Genomic DNA, 17,125 nt, shown 5'->3' on the forward strand with positions numbered 1-17,125 from the left:
ATTTTAGATAATATGTTCCCAGACCCTCATTGGGCACCTGAAACCCAAGATAGTACCAAACCATATACATACATATATATATATATATATATATATATATATATATATATATTATTTTCCAATACTTATGTACCTGTAATAAAATGTAATTTGTTAGGCAAAGTAAGAGATTAACAAAAACCAATAATAAAATAGAATAATTATAACACTATATTATAATATATTGCCAGCACCACTATTGTCCTTTGGGGTGATTATTAAGTAAAATAAAAGATTGCTTGAATACAAGCACTGTGATACAAAAAAAAAAGAGGTGAATTTCATCAAAGGATAGTCATATAGGGCTCCAAAGTTTTTACTGTGGATATAATAAAAAATATACTATTCACAGGTGGGATTTTCACTTGGGCAAGTGTTCCCCAAGAGAGGAATTCAGGTTTGGGTGGGGTAGTTCAAAGTTCTTTCCCAGTATTTTTAGTTAGGCAGGAAGGAGGATTGGAATGACTGCACATTTGATATGCAGATTTTCATTCAGTTTCCCTGTTTCCCTAAGGACCTGCATTACTTAGTGATTTTTGGTCCCTGTGTCCAGGGCCTTTTTGATTCAACTGGCAGGATGTTGGATTCCAATCTTCCCCTCAGGGGCCTTGGTGTTCATCTGGTGGTGTAGTGTGAGGAAGGTGATTGGGACTCTGTTTCTTGTGTAGACTTTTATCCAGTCCTCGTGTTTCTGCCCCATCCACAACCCATCCTTGCTTCCTGGAACTTTCTATGGCCTTTTGGTGAGACTTCACTTGCTTCCTGTATCTTTTGCTGCTTGTGCCTGATGACAGCATTTGGAGTCTTATGTTGGTGGTCCTTCATCATTCACCTTCCACTTTCCACACTTCTGTGAATGCTTCCAGCTGTATCCACTCTGGCTTTTGCTTGACTATCATTTTAGAGGTGCTGGGACACAGTGGAGGTGAATGCATGTGCTCAGTCTCAATACCTACCTAGATCTTGAAACCAAAATGTCACACAGACCAGAGGTTCTCCCAGTTTTGCATAATGGTCTTAGGGAAAGATTGTCCAAATCACTCTGTGGTTGGGATGGGATGCTGGATTTACTTTAAAAGCACATGGCACTCAAATCTGTTTGAGGATGTGCCCTTAATTTCCCCTTGTTCTTTGTAAATTCTGTTCAGGTTGTGGGTGTGAAAATATGAATTTCTGTCTGTACTGGGTTGAACGGTTTCCCCCCAAATTGTGTCCATTTAGAATCTTAGAACTGACCTCACATGGAAACAGGACCTTTGAAGGTGTAGTTGGTTAAGGATCTCAAGAGGAAGTCCTCCTGTTCGGGGTGCACCTGAAAGCAAATGACCAAGGTCTGCATAAAATGAGGAGATGATGCAGGGACACATAGGGAAGATCTTGTGAAGATGTGGCAGAGATTAAAGTGACAACTCTAAAAGACAAGGTCATCTAAAGACACTAGACACAGAAGAAGCCAGGGAGAACCCCTTTGCAGGGATCATGACTGCACTGGCACCATGGTCTCAGATTTCTGGCCTTGAGAGCTGTGTGAGAATTAAGCACAACTGTTGTAAACACCCGCACGTGTGGTAATGTGTTACAACATTCATAAAAAGCTAACACACTACCTTAGAGGCTTGTTTCCATCTCATTTCTAATTTCAGTAAAAATGCTTTGTTTGTGTCAGAGTCATAAACCAGTCAGAGATACAGGCACAGGATGTGAGATTTGAGCAACATGTCCATGGAGAAGCCCTGCTCTTGGAGCAAGTTCTGGAAGCCATGAGTCAAGCAGAGGCAGAGCTCCAGAGTCATGTGATTAAAGCAGATAGCTGGACTATGGCACATCCATGTCAGTTATGAATCTGAGCAGTGGGGGTCAGCTGTGCTCCAGCAAGAACTCAAGAAAGCAGAAGCTCAGAGCTCTGTTGGGGAGGAACAGCAAGGTCACTAGTAAGGCAGGTGGTAAGAAATCTAGAGCAGAACTAGAAGCCAGGTTCTTAAGAATTGATGAGTCAGGGCCACATGGTGCAAAGCTGACACAAGGCAATGAAGGTGGATGCCATCACTTTCTGGGGTGACTACATTGCTTGTCTACAGAGGTGGAAACAAGGAGTGGTTGACAGGGGGATGTGTAGGCTGAAGGAAGCAGGAGGCTTTGTCGAAACAATGCCAGCTCCTCAAGATTCTCACACAGAGAAGGTGCATTTATTCACTGCCACCCACCTTGAAATTGTATGTATGAGTACATGTGTGTATAAAAAACTTCAGAATAGTAGGTGCTATATTAAATAACTTTTATATATGTGATTTTCTTTCATGAACAATCATTAATTTTATAAGTAGAAAAATGAGCTGTTTTGAAAAAAGTGACAAAAGAAATAAGCCAACCTAATTCTGGAAAACAAATGCATAAGCTCTAGAAAGATAACTATGATTTTAAAATGAAGAGGAGACCTGAGAAGTTGCAGTGTGTTGTAAAGGATGTAAAAAACATAATGACTGTCTGGGGAGAGTGTCAAAGGCTGCTGTAGGGACTGGTAATGCTCCTAGAGAATTAGAGCCATACAAATCAAGTGGCAGAAGACATGTGAAGTGTCCTTGAGATCTGACTGCTGATGCTTTAAATTAGGCAAAAGTGTGCACATCAGCAGTTCATGAGCCATTTGCTAGAAACCTGTACTGGTGCATGATATTCACACACATATGCCCTTCAGTCAGATGAAGCGCAAGTCAGAAACACATGCTGTCAACATCACTGACTGTTATGGTTTGAATGTGAGGTGTCCCCCAAAACCTTATGTGTAAGACAATGCAGGAAGGTGCAGAGGAGAAATTATTTGGTTTTAAGAGTCTTAAACCAATCAGTGAATTAATCCCTTGATAAGGATTAACTGAGTGGTAACTGAAGTGGTGGGGTGTAGCTGGAGGAGGTGGGAATTGGGGCCTGGCTTTGGGTGTGTATTTGTATCTGGCAGTGGATTCTCTCCCTGCTTGTCTACCTCATCTCCTGGGGCCACACACCACAGTCCTGCAGCCTATCCATGGTACAGTCGGACTGTTCAAGCTTCGGTTCCCTTAAGACAAAAGTTCAAAAGCAAGGCAGAATCTGGTCCTGAGTTTCCTTGTGGTTGGGCAGCTCTGTCAGGAAAATAACACGTGGATGGTTTTTAAAAATATACCCCAAGGATGTTTTATAAATATTTATAAAAAGGCTGAGGGAATTACATCTATTCAGCATCTGTTCAAGACCCATCAGAGATGGATTATTCAAGAATTTTAAGCATATGTACACCCAAATAACTTCCCTTAAATGTTACTTGAAAATGATAGTATAGAATTTTAATACATGAATCAATCATTTTTGCTGTCATTATTTCTGGGTTTGCTGGATACTGGGTCCAGCTGAAGAATGACTGGAGGTTACACAAAACCACTGTTCCACTTAAGGAGGAATGTGATTAGAGAAAAACTATACATCTTTGCCTTTTGAAAGTGCTTGCACATGGCATTTGCTCATAGTGAGGATTTAACTCTCCAGGACAGAGAGAATCTGCTGATGATTGGCAGAGAGTGAAAGTTGACTAGGGAAAAACATTGAAGCAGTAGGAAAAAGAGGGGTAATCAATGTGAAGGCAAAGATGCTTTTAGTTCTTCAAGACTTTTCCAGTCTCGGATTTAAGGAACCCTGAGTTTTGGAAATGCAACAGATTTTTTTTTTTTTTTTTTTTTTTTTTTTTTTTTTGCGGTGCTGGGGATTGAACCCAGGGTCTTATGCTTGCAAGGCAAGAATTCTACCAACTGAGCTATATCCCCAGCCCTGGAACAGATATTAATACAAAAAGAAATCTGCTGCCTCAAGGCCCCCAGCCAAAAGGGAGTCTGGTAGAGTTTTTATCTAATTGCAAAGCTTGCAACTTTGTAGACAGAATAAATGCTGAAGGAAACCAATCAATTCCCCTCTCCTAATGCTGAAAGTCCCTTCATAAAATGCTTCTTACAGCTGCTTCTCTAGAGCCATCTTGAGAATTTTCCAGTTAGGATCTGAAAGTCACTGTAGTTCTAAAGTCCATGTGTTCCATATTTTCCATTTTTCTCATCACTGTGTCAAAGAAGAGTTTCAATTATTTTACTATTGTGATTCCACAATAGGAAAATAATCCCTTCTCTCTCTCAAAATAAATTACAAAAGGTTCTCATGAAGTGCCACTTCAAAGAAAAGAAAAACAGGAGGCCAAAGCACTTTCACCCTGAATTGTATCTGAGAATTATACCTTTAGCAAAAATATTAATATTTTTTTCTGCTTGAAGTCTTTGACCTTTGAGAAAGCTGGGATCAAAATTTGAATGAGTCTATTTTTGAGGCTCAGTAAAAAGGGTGAGTAGCAAGGAGAGAAAGAGAACCACAATGTGACAATAAATTTATCCCTGGCTTTGTCTCCTTTCCCGGTTCCCACAGGATGTCTCTGCCATGCCTGAAATTCTACCAAGAAAGGTGTTCACCTTCCTTTTCCTTGAACCAGGCAGCAGAATAGGGACATCTCCTCTGCTTTGCAACACAGCATCTTCTTTACTCTTGGAGGGGAAGTCTGGTTAGCAGACCCTTCCTACTTTAGGAAGCACACAGTAAAGTGAGGAATGGAAAGCTAGATGCCCCTGCTCACTGCTATCATTGCAAGCTCAGTGGAAGTCAGTTTCCTATATATACACTTGAGATAGGGGAATAAGTGTCCTCAATATCTTGCATCAGCAAAGTTGTGTTAAATAATAATTGAGGAATATGTTATATCACCATTAACTGGGACGAATTCCAGGAATACAAGAGTGGGTCAGTATGAAGAAATCCATTAATAGAGTCCATTATATAAAAAGATCTAAATGGCAGCATCATTTGTTAGTGTTTATAAATGCAGAAGATATGCTTAATACTTTCCAATTGTAACATGCCTTCATGTAATGAATAAGAATCAGTATGTATGTGTATGCACCTACATATAAACTTGGACAAAAGTGTAAAGGCATAGGAATTAGAATCAAAGAGACAAAATTTGCATATTATAGGTAATATAATTTCATATTTAATCATTCAAAAGAATAAATGGAATATTGCCATAGTTTTCAAAAAATATAGTAAAAGAGTGGATTCATATAATCTATAATCAGTGACTTGTAAGACTGTGGCAGGATGATGGCAAGTTCAAGGCTAACCTTGCCAATGTAGTGAGACCCTGTCTCAAAAAAGTGAAAAAGGACTCAGGGTTAACTTGATTGTAGAGCACCCCTGGGTTCAGTCCTCAGTCTCAAAAATTTTTTTTCTGTAGTGTATAATCAAATTTTAATAATGAATAGCTACAGATATGGCTATATCTGTAGAAAAAGCAAGTAGAAAATATATTAAATTCATTTATTATACCAAAAATTACAATAATAGAGAAGTAAATGACTGGACTTAAAAGTTTAAACCCTAAACTCTTTTGGAGACATTAATCATATACAAACAAAGAGAGAGACGTTCCAGGTCTATTTTCCTAAAAGCCCCCTTATGAATATGTTCCTCTTCCCCTGTGCCTATACCCTAGATCCTGGCACAGCCTGTCTGAACACAGTAAGTCCTCAATAATCCTTGTTGATTGGGAGAGTGGCTAGATGTTCACATGCAGATACTTCAGCATTAAATTATTTGAGAAGAGTCAAATGATTAAAGTTTTTCACTCATGGAATTTTTTTTCAACTTCTTCACTGTTAATTATCTCTCCATACAAAAAAAGCATGAGTGAGTTATTTGTGGGACTTGTTGGTTTTGAAGGAAACCTGTAAGATTTTGCCCCCCAGGTGGTAGTCATTCAGACTTGCTATGGCCATTGAGGCTTCGTCATAATTTGTCATGGTCACAAAACCAAACCTTTTGCACTTTTTGGTGTTGAAATCACAAATCACTTTCACATTGTTGACTGCACCAAAGGGGTCAAACATCTGCCAGAGGATCCCCTCATCAGCTTCTTGCCCAACGTTGTAGGAGAAGATGCACCAGCCCAAAGAAGCAGTTTCCTGGGACATTGACACCAGAAAGCCCACTCATGTGATCTGCACTCATCGGGGAGAACCTGACCCTCTGTGCCTGGTGACGCACAGGGTCTCCGAACTGCCTGCAGGCAAGTGGTACAGCTGCGAGAGGAGCGCCCCGTTTTTGTTCTTTTGGTATTGACTGCAAACTTCACTGTGATGGGCTCCAAGGAACCTGTGAGTTTATGACCACTGAAACTGGTAATTGCCTCTTCAGCTTCCGGCTGTTTGTCAAACCCAATAAGCACAGCCCCTCTGGACAAACCTGTGATCTGAACCACAAGGACCCAGGAGTTGATGATTCCCCAAACAGAGAGAACATGTCCTCAATGTCCTTCTGGGTCATGGTTCTTGGGAGCCCACTGATGTGCAAGTTGGCATCTTTGATGACCTCTGAGCTTGGGCGAGCATATGACACCTTAATGGTTTTTTTCTGGAGCCTCAGGCCATTCAGTGTGTTGATTGCCCTTTCTGCATCCTTGTCAGTCAGGTAATTCACAAAACCAGAACCCAAGCTGTGCCCTGCTACTTTGTCCCGAATAAGTTTTGCAGATTCAACTTCACCAATGCTGCTGAATAGACTTTGCAACTCATCCTGGGTCATGTTCTGAGGGAGGTAGTTGACAATCAGATTTGTTCTCCCAATGTCGTCCCTGCAGTCTTCAGCCATGTGGTCTTCATAACCATGAGACATTGTATTTCTTAAAAATCTGGACCCAGGCAGGCGGCCCGGGCTGCTGGAGGTGGGTGGTGGGCAGACTGTGGTGACATGACACTAATGGCTCTGCTTGGCCTCGGTAGCAGCAGCAGTGGCAGCGGTGACCTGGAATATTTTGAGATACAGAATTGATCTGTAATATCTGCACTTATTTATCTCACCATAACAAGAAAAATGAAGGAGTGATTCTGCATATGACAAATGATTTCTTTCTTCATACCATGGTTTTGCTTCAAAGTTCCTCCAAATACTAAATTAACTTAGTTAGGTAAAATATTTCTTGAGTAATGCAATTAAACTTAGTTTGCATTCTAGTTCTGTGACAGACTGGTGACTCATTTTGCATGCTTACTAAGATGTATCAAGTCTAAGGTACTAACCCCAAATTCCTCAAGTAGTCCTGGTCAAAACCTTTATAAGATAATTATGATCTGGTTACAATTAATTGTCCAGCAATCTCACATTCCTCTCATGGTTATTTAAAGAGGTAATTAAGTTTAAATGGATGATTGTAGGGGTGATATTCCATTTCCATAATACTTGTGTCCTTACAAGATAAGGAGGAGACCCAAGATCTGTCTCTTTGTCTCTCTCCATAGACAGAGCCATGTGAACACAGTAAAAATGTGTCTATGTGAAGCCAGAAAAACAGCCTCATGAGAAACCCTTCATGCTCACATGTTGATATGGGACCTCCATTCTCCAGAACTGTGAGAAAATGAATTTCTATTGTTTAAACCACACAGCTATGAGGTTTGTTATGATGAGAAGAGTATAAATTTTATCTCTTTTTTTGCCAGAATCCCTCTTCTTATAAAATGAGTTTTGATGATTTTCATCATTTCATAAGCATTTGTTGTTGAAAGCCTTCATTCCATGGGCTGTGCTGTACTGCCAAGTGAAGGCAGACGGGGGATTAAGGAGTGCATCTTTGGACCAGAGATGGCAAACACAGGGCTCTTAGAAGCATCCCCCACCCAGGTCCTAACTGACAACAACAAAACCCCCTTGAACATCAGAATCCTACTGAACACCGAATGACTACCTAGTGAACAGATGGACAGATTAACATCAGGACAAACTTGGTGAACCTTGACCCAGTGATACGCCTGAGAGACCTGGGAAGTGACACATTTTACCAGAACTGACCACACATGTAAATTTAAGGAGAAAATCACAAAAATTATGAAAGGACCCTCTTAAGGGTTTGTGTAAAGAATAATAAAAGTTAGGTAAGGCTTTGATATGGTCCCTTAACTTTTTGTATATCCATGGGTCATTTCATATCTAGAAGTTTGACAGTTGTCAGGTTAATGATCTCAACCAATCACTTATGAACTCAGTGATTTCCCAGCAACTCAGTGTTTACCTGCATCCACCCACACTAAGCTACATGGGGAGAACTCACTGTTGAACTTGACTTTCACCACTCACTCTTCCAGGTACTGTTTTCCCAGAAAGTTGTGAGCTTGCCAAAAAACAAAACTTCCAGTTTGTTATTTATTTAACCAAATTCATAATGTTTCTAATTCATTCACTACTCTCATTTCTTTTTGCTAAGTGGGTAAAGATGATCTCTTCATTCTTTCTTTTGCATTTTTTTATCTTCTAAAACTGTTCATTTCTGGCTCTTTCTCAATGGAAAAATATTATTTTACCTTATAAAATATGGTTTTAACACAACAGAAAAGGCCAAAATTATTCACGCACCTATTTTTACTCCATCAATAGATGCAGATTTACTTTAACTCACCAAAGGACTAAATGATGATGTATTTTTGGTATTTGCACAATGAGAGAGAATATGAAAGTATTACCATATGTAGCTTTATCTGGACAACCATGAAGGTAGTCTTGCATTTGCCAAAGATATAATTAATTAATTTCATAGAAAATCCAATAAAATCCAGAAGGAATTTTTATAGCTTTAGTTGGGATTAAGTATAACACAAAATTAAAATGTACTAGCATATATATCATAAATAATAAATTTACAATAAAATAGATAAGAATGATATTTATATAAGAAATGAGAATAAACCTAATAAGAGATTGTCAAGACTTTATTAAAATAGTAAAAAACAAACATAGAAATGTCCCAAGTCTGAAAAATAAATTTAAATAAAAGGAGATAATTATGTTCATGAATTTGAATTTAAGATTCTATGAACATAATAATTTTCCTCAAAGACATCTGACTCATTGACACCATTATAATAAAAATCTAAAACTTTTTTGGAAGGCTGATTCTAAAATATATACATAAATCAATGATCTGGCACAGTTTGACCAAAAGGGCAGAGGGGCCAGAGCAAACTCCAAAAGTGTGTAAGTCAAAGTTGTTTAACTTTTAATGAGATAGATAAAAATAGCAATTTCAGAGAATGGGAACGAAGAAAGAAACAGAAGCTTGCCAAGGAGAGAGCTGGGCTTTCTAAGTTACCAGACCTTAAAGATGCTGAAGCTGTTCAGAAGTTTTTCCTTGAAGAAATACAACTTGATGAAGAGCTGCTAGCTCAAGGTGAATATGAAAAAGGTGTGGACCATCTGACAAATGCAATTGCTGTGTGTGGACAGCCACAGCAGTTGCTGCAAGTGTTGCAGCAAACTCTTCCACCACCAGTGTTCCAGATGCTTCTGACTAAGCTTCCAACAATCAGTCAGAGAATTGTAAGTGCTCAGAGCTTGGCTGAAGATGATGAGGAATGAGAAACAAATGTCAACATAATAAAATCTCAGTTAAAAAATTTAAAAATTGTTAACTTGGAAGTTGAGCAACTCTGGGAGTACAAGGGCAAATGTGCTTGTTATAGCCTGTCATACACAAAAGTCTACTGAAGTTAATGTTTGCTTTGTGTAGATCCATTTGTTTGTTTTATTTATTTTTCCCAGTGAAATGTGTATTTTGATAGAGCTTTTCATTTTATAAATACACTGAGTTACCAGAATATCACAGATTTCATTTATTCCTAAGACATACAGTTAGTGTATGCACAACATAAGGTTTCTTGGGCTCTAAAAACACCCACTTCTCAGTTTTAAAAGATAGGCAAAAAAGTGTGAAGGGTGCACATTTTTAAAGCTAGTACATTTTACTCTAAATCAGAAAAGTGGATAGAGACTTTATTGGTTGTAAAAAAGGAGCATTAAAATTTTTGAGAGATCATTTCATCTCTGAAACGTGAGGTGTGCTGCTGTGGTGTGTTAACTTTACCCGCTTCCTGTCTATCAGTCCTAAAATCTTTTGTTTAAATCAGTGGGCTTATGTGTTTTGGGTATTTATCTCCTTATTTTTTAAGTATATGTTATTGCGAATGGCACCAGGAGTTAGATCTGTGTGCACCCTGACGTCACCTCATGAGCTTCTCCAGGTTGTGTCTGCTCTCTTTTCCTCATTCATGGGAGGGAATTGACCTGCTAATCCCTGAGGTGTTCCTTTCAGCTTCTGATTCATCTGTTTGTTGTTTTCAAGTCCACCTTCACCTGAGTGTATTTGTGTAACCAGACCTTGCATTTGTTTTAATATTCTGAATTTTGCATGCTTGCCTGAATGTAAAAAATTCCTTTTTTGCTTTTATCTTCAGTGTACCTCCTTAATTCTTCTTCAGCTGGATTGTCTTGTGCAATGAGTGAGGTGTGATCTTGTGACTAAAGAATTGAGAAGACTGGGGTTGGTGGGACCTCATTTTCAAATAGTGGCATATTATCTGAGTCACACACTGTTTCAGAACTGAAAATAAAGATCCTTGGTACTTAAAAAAAAAATTATGCCCAAAGAGCAAGAGCAAATCAGAGGTAGATGCACTCTCACAAAAACTAAGTACTTCTCTAGTCTTCTCTAAATTGGTTCAGGCCCAAATTCATCATGGCAATTGTTGTCTTCTGCCCTAAGCAGTAACTGAAGAGGCTGAGTGGTGAGCATTCTCATTAGTTGGTCTCACCAAGGGGTCCAGACTTTGAGGGGATGCCTTGAATGGCACAACCCTATCAGGAAAGGCAAACCACAAATTGGCTGGTATTTGAAGACACTGAAATTGTGATTTTAAAGTTGCATTAAGGGTTTATGAGCTTAGTGTCTGCTAAAGGCAAGCAGACACATTCTCTGGAGGGAATGATATCATTAAGAACCTCAAATTGTCTCTATAATTTCTGTAAGCATTATCAGTGTTTCAATCAAATATCAGATTATGAAGAGTCATGAAAAATTGACTGAAAACTCAAGTAAAATAAAATAGAACAATATAAAATTTTGAAAAGCTGTGATCAGGCTTTCACCAAGCATAGGGCAAAGTGAAGCATTTATGGTGAGAAGTAAAACCTGTGAAAAGTAAAAGGAACCAAAGAATTGTGCATTCTACTTCTTGTAATCCATCTCTGCTCATCAATTAAAAGAAAGGATAATTAGGGAAAATATTGTATTTGGATGGTTTCTATAAACAAATGACTACAATTCTTGTACATTATATTTTAAATTTTCTGTTTCTTTAAGGAGTCTAATAAACCACAAAATCATTCTATGGTATTTGTTCTTATTTTTTGATTTTTGCTAATAAATTATTTGTTTTAGAAAACAGATGATCACTTAACATATCACAAAATATTTTAAGTTTTAAGTAATTCCTAAAACACACTTGATGGTACAAATACAACAAATTCAAATCAAGGTACAATGTAAGATACTATCATATTTGCCCTATTTATCTAACATGCCAACATGTTAACTTCTCATTGGACACTTGGCAAATTATTCAAGGAGGGAGCAGTTAACTTTTCAGGTTAAAAGCATCTAAAATAGCCCTTATACAATGGAGGGTGTGTTCATGGGTGTGGATGGGCCAGGATGTGCCAGACTAAGTTTAGAGAGTAGAATTTGCAAGCTGGAACTGTCTTATATGAAAATTTGGATATAATTTTATAACTAGGAATGTTTCATTGGTTCTTAACATTATTCTTAAATTGTCCTTTTAAGTGTGGTATGAATAGCATACACTATAGTGTACCATGGGAGAAAATTATTTCACTTGAGTAAACATAATGTACTTTAGTAATATCAATATGTACTTCACTTTTGAGATGAGTATATACCTCACTCAAAAGGATATCACATCATCCCTAGTACATTATATTTATGTATAAATAAGAATCTAAGCTCCTGGTGCAAAATTTCCACTTCATTATCTCCCTGAAAATTATATTCAATGTAATTAACTGGGAAGATTTTTGATTCTGGGGATTGAACCCAGGAGTACTTTACCACTGAACTATATCCCAAAACTTTTTTTTTTTTGAGACATGCTTTCACTAAATTGCTTAGGACCTTGCTAAGTTGCTGAGGCTGGCCTTGAACTTGTGATCCTCCTGCCTCAGGCTTCCAAGTTGCTGGGATTACAAACATACACCACTATAACTTGTGTTTTCTCTCTCTCTCTCTCTCTCTCTCTCTATATATATATATATATATATATATATACTCTCTCTCTCTCTCTCTCTCTCTCTCTCTCTCTCTCTCTATATATATATATATATATATATATATATATACATATGTATGTATTTTTAAAACACTATGAAATCTAGAAAGAAATCATTAATTTTATCAATGTTTCTGAAATTCTAGTTAGAACAATTGGACTAGAATGAGTACTTTTGTCCTCAAATCCTATTAGTTCAACATCCATGCTATTTTCTATTTTAATTAAGTCACATATTTGTCAGTTATTTTATTGAATGATTTATTAGTATAGATAACTAAGGAATAAGCTTGAGGAAGTTAGAAAAGTTACAGATATCACCAACTATTTAAGAGTAACAAGAGGGGCTAGAGTTGTGGCTCTGTGGTAGAGTGCATAGCATTCATGAGGCTCTGGGTTTGATCCCCAGCACCACATAAAAAACTAAATAAACAAAACAAAGTATGAGTAATATGGATATGCCCAAGGTCACATATTTTGCCCATTTGTCATGTCTTTCTTATGTTGAATGCACACTTGCATAACATGAAAAGGCTATCTTTTCATGTCATGCTCCAAAAACATCAACTGGATTGCTGTTTTAAGGCAAGAGAAAATGTTTCAAAGCAACTTTGTTTTTGTTTAAATGAGTATTTTCAAACATCCATCATAACTAGAGCTATATAAATTGACTAGTTAATTGCTCCTCCTATATATATATATTTTTGTATTGTTGAAGGACCTTTGTTTTATTCATTTATTTATATTCAGTGCTGAGAATCAAACCCAGTGCCTCACACATGCTACGTAAGTGATCTAACACTAAGCAACATCCCCAACCCTGTTCTTCTTTTGAGAGCCTATAATAAGCAACATGAAACATACAGGTAGAAATATGTGTTAATTGAAACCAGTGGCCCAGGAATAACCATATATGAAACACAATCACACATTTTATTTTAAATCAGATCACCACCACACAGCTGTTACGATCTCTAATGGGTGTCTCAACTGCTGCCCAAGCTGTTAGTGCTCCAAAAGTCACACACACAACACACACACACAAATGAACAGTTTTAAAATATGGGCTAAAATCATGGCATTACTTAAATTGTAAGCATCATATACTTCTCTTATTACAGAAAATTGAGTCAAATTTATTTGACTCTGTTTTGTTCTACCTCTTGGAAATTGTGAGGGGCTTCAGGTCTGCTATGAACTCTAAATGAATACAGTTGATTTGAAAGGTTCTAAAAACATCACAGGTTTGCCCGGGCTCATTAGAAGGGTGGATGATTCAATTACAAGTATCAAAATTTAATTCCTGATTTTTTGGGACTTGACAGCTGCAGCAAACCTTGCCAGGATTCCCTTATCTTCATTGTGTTTCTATTTTAAGTATTTAAAGAAGATTTCATAATCTTTCCTCTAGGATTTCTGTTGGTAGCTAAAGAATAATTTGGTTTGTTTTTCTAAAACTGCTTATAAATATTATTTGACCATGCACATTTTACAAGTAGATAACTGAAAAATAGTTGATCTTCCTATAAAGGTTAGGGGAGAAAACACAAGGGAGTATAGACCCATATACCATAAACCAGGGGTGACCTCTCAATGTATGAAGTGCCAATGGAACCTTAACAGGCCATTCACTTATTGTTTAAAAAAAATTGTACCCAAAGGCTTACATTTGTTTGAATGAAATTTCTGGGAAGGGCATTATTAGTATTGCATCACCAGGGCTGATTTTTTTTTTTGATTTTTCAAATTATTAAAGCAGAGAGAGAGCAATATCAAGGCCAAGAGAGTACTGGTTGCCATATGGCACTACCAAAACAAGCACAGACTGTCTTTCAGAAGAAAGTCTTCAAGCTTGGATTGTTGCCTATAAAATGGAGAAAAAATATAGCACAAGAACTTGCTGAAGGGTATCAGATTAAATGGTAAATTTAAGTTTGTGGTCAAGAATTTTAAAAAAATCTGTCTATACAATGAAATAAACATTATAGGTAGAATGAAGAGTTACCTTAATTTTTCTTATCACGTGAAGCCTACAGGAGCAACCAAGACATTTTTAATATTATCACTTTTTCTGATGAAAAATTATACCTCTGGTTTAGTTTACATACTTTCATTCAATGTATCCAATTTATAAGTAAAGAGCAGTAAACAAGATATATACCTGCCATCATGGAAATTAACATGTTTCATAGAGGAGGCAGAAATTTAACAATCTACCTTTAGAGTGCTGTGTATTATGGCATGAAAGAGAACAGGCTATGTGAATACTTTCTAGGAGGAGGACCAGGATGATGGGTATGGGAGGGGAAACCCCACATGGTGTGCTTCCTGGAAGAGATGCTACTTAAGCTATGATCTTTCTGTGGTCTTTAAAAAGCATACTGATGGCATCAATCTTTACTGATGACCCAAGCCATGATCATGACTATTAGCTACATGGTATGCTAAAATACTGTTTTTCTGTCTCTTCTCACACTGAATTCTATACAAGATATTCCTATGTAAAATATTTCAAAAGCACTTCAACTATGGAAAACTAAGATCATTTGATACTAAAATCCTGTTCTGATATTTTAAATTATCTTAAGTGGAATAATAACAATACTTTTGCATTTGTAAAGTCCTAAGAGACAATCACATGTCTAAAATAACTACTCATGAGTAGACTAGATTCTAACTAGACTCTAACATCAAATTCACTTACAAACTCAAGTTTGGTGTCTCTTATAGGTGATAAAAATATAACACATGGAAATTCATACTCACACATTCTTAGGCCATGATTCATAATAATGAAATGCATCATCCAGAAATGATGGCTTCTTAGTACTAGAAAGGACTCTATATGGATCATTTGTATCAAACTATTTTTTTAAGAGTGGAATTTTGTTTCCAAGCAAAATTCTTACCTGGAACCCTAATACGTTATTAACCAGATAACAAAAAGAACTAATATGGGTGAAGTCAGAGAACGAACATGGAGCACTTCCCAATTGTCCACTGAAGCACTTCTTCAGACCCCAGGTGCCTCTCTCTCACAGTGTAAAAACCACTAGTAAGAATTTTGAGCTAGATGGAAGATTGTCCACACATCCAAAAAACCTCTGGTCACTCAAAATCATTTAAAAGTAATAGGAAAAAATGCATATACAATCCCCAAATCCCAAATATTTGGAGAAAACAAAACACCCAACACCATGAAGTTGTAACTGTTTCTGTTATTGAAACAAAGAGAACTACATTAGAAAACATCACATTTTATTTTTATTTTTAGAAAGAAGTATTAGTGGGCTGGGATGGTAGAGCACTTCCCTTGCATGCTTAAGGCTCTGGGCTAATATCTCCAGCACTGAAAGGTAAAAGAAGGAAAGGAGTGGGGAGGGGCAGGAATCCTCACATAGGTGTTCTGGGCCCAAAGCTGGTACTCTCTGTACCTATAGAACAGCCTCATCATGTATCCTGACACAGAAAAATCTCTAAGACAAGTTATTAAAAGCAAGTTGTACAATACACACAGAATAGTGCTATCTGTATTTTTAAAACTCACAAAACACTACTATCTACCTATCTGTATCTATCTCCAGAGAAAGGACTGAAAGGATATACAGGACTGGTGTATATCAGTAGTTTCTCTCCAGAAAGGCGTCTGATAGGCTTAAGGAATCAAGCAACCAAGGGGGGCTTTTAAAAACTGTGCACTATTTGATTTTCATATCATGAGAACCTGTTTAGATATTGTTTGTGTAATCAGATTTTTAAAGTAAAACATCCAAAACATTGAGCCACTCTTCTTGTACTCAATGTGCACATTACTTCTGGTGTATCCCTTGCCCAGTTTGCTAGGACATTTTAAACAGTCGAGCAATCTGCTACCCCAAAGCAGCCTGATCCACTACTGAAGAAAGATTAAGTGGCAAAAAATTATCCTTACAGTCAATCAACTATTTCTTCTAATCCCCATCCACTGATCCTAATTCTGCCTTCTCACAAACAAGAATATCACCAATCAATCTATGTACATCAGGGGTTCTGCGGGGGCGTCCGGAATTCCATCCAGTGCTTGACAAAGATCCTCTGGAGGATGATTGCAAAGGCTCATCCTAAAAGGAATTGCCGGATGTTTTGCTCCGAAGCATGGTGTTTTCTCTGATAATATATTACTCATTTCAGTCTGAACGGATTGCTTAAGGGGATGAAGGGAATACAACAAAAATTCCAGAAAATATTGCCTACAATCTGAAAAACAATGGGTCTTTACCACTAACAAAATTAAAAATAATTTTGCAACCGTACAATGAGTCCCTGAAAGCCAGTGGAGAAAATAGTTGTAGATCTGCCTTTGTCTCCAACAGGCTGGTTAAATTTTAATGATGGTTTTGTTCATGTGTGGTGGTGAGGTATAAGAATAAGGTTTCATAACATTCCTTTCTTCCTACAAAGAATATGTCACCCCTATAATAAACGTTGGTACACAATTACAATTGGGACCGCTGCCCTACTGTACCCCTTAACTCAGCAATTCAGATATTAACCAGATGGACCTAGTAGAGATAGTCACATGAGATTACTTGTCTATTGTTTTAACCACGAGAATAATAAGAATAGTCTTAGGTCACATAGAGTTTAGATATTAAGGAAGTAAATATTGTATTAGTTCACCGAGGTAGTTAGATATTCTTAAAACAATTGTGAATAGGTAAGGATAATCTGTAAGGTTACTGTTTTCTCATAATTTTCTGTTCCTTGTTAAAAACAGTTTCTGCCTGTGCTTTGAAAACTTCTTTAATATTAACCACAAGATTGTCATTATAGCCTGAAGAAAAATGTATATAAACCCAGCCTTCCCCAGAATAAAG

General features: G+C 37.3%; 2 pseudogenes; one reads left to right on the plus strand and one right to left on the minus strand.

Annotated features, from left to right (window-relative positions):
• Positions 1–17,125, plus strand: part of LOC124974847 (probable RNA-binding protein 19) — a 470,746-nt pseudogene that overhangs the window by 310,263 nt on the left and 143,358 nt on the right.
• Positions 5,796–6,774, minus strand: LOC124974834 (ELAV-like protein 1; annotated as a pseudogene).

Source organism: Sciurus carolinensis, unplaced genomic scaffold (genome assembly GCF_902686445.1).
Source record: "Sciurus carolinensis unplaced genomic scaffold, mSciCar1.2, whole genome shotgun sequence".
NCBI classification, from domain to species: domain Eukaryota; kingdom Metazoa; phylum Chordata; class Mammalia; order Rodentia; family Sciuridae; genus Sciurus; species Sciurus carolinensis.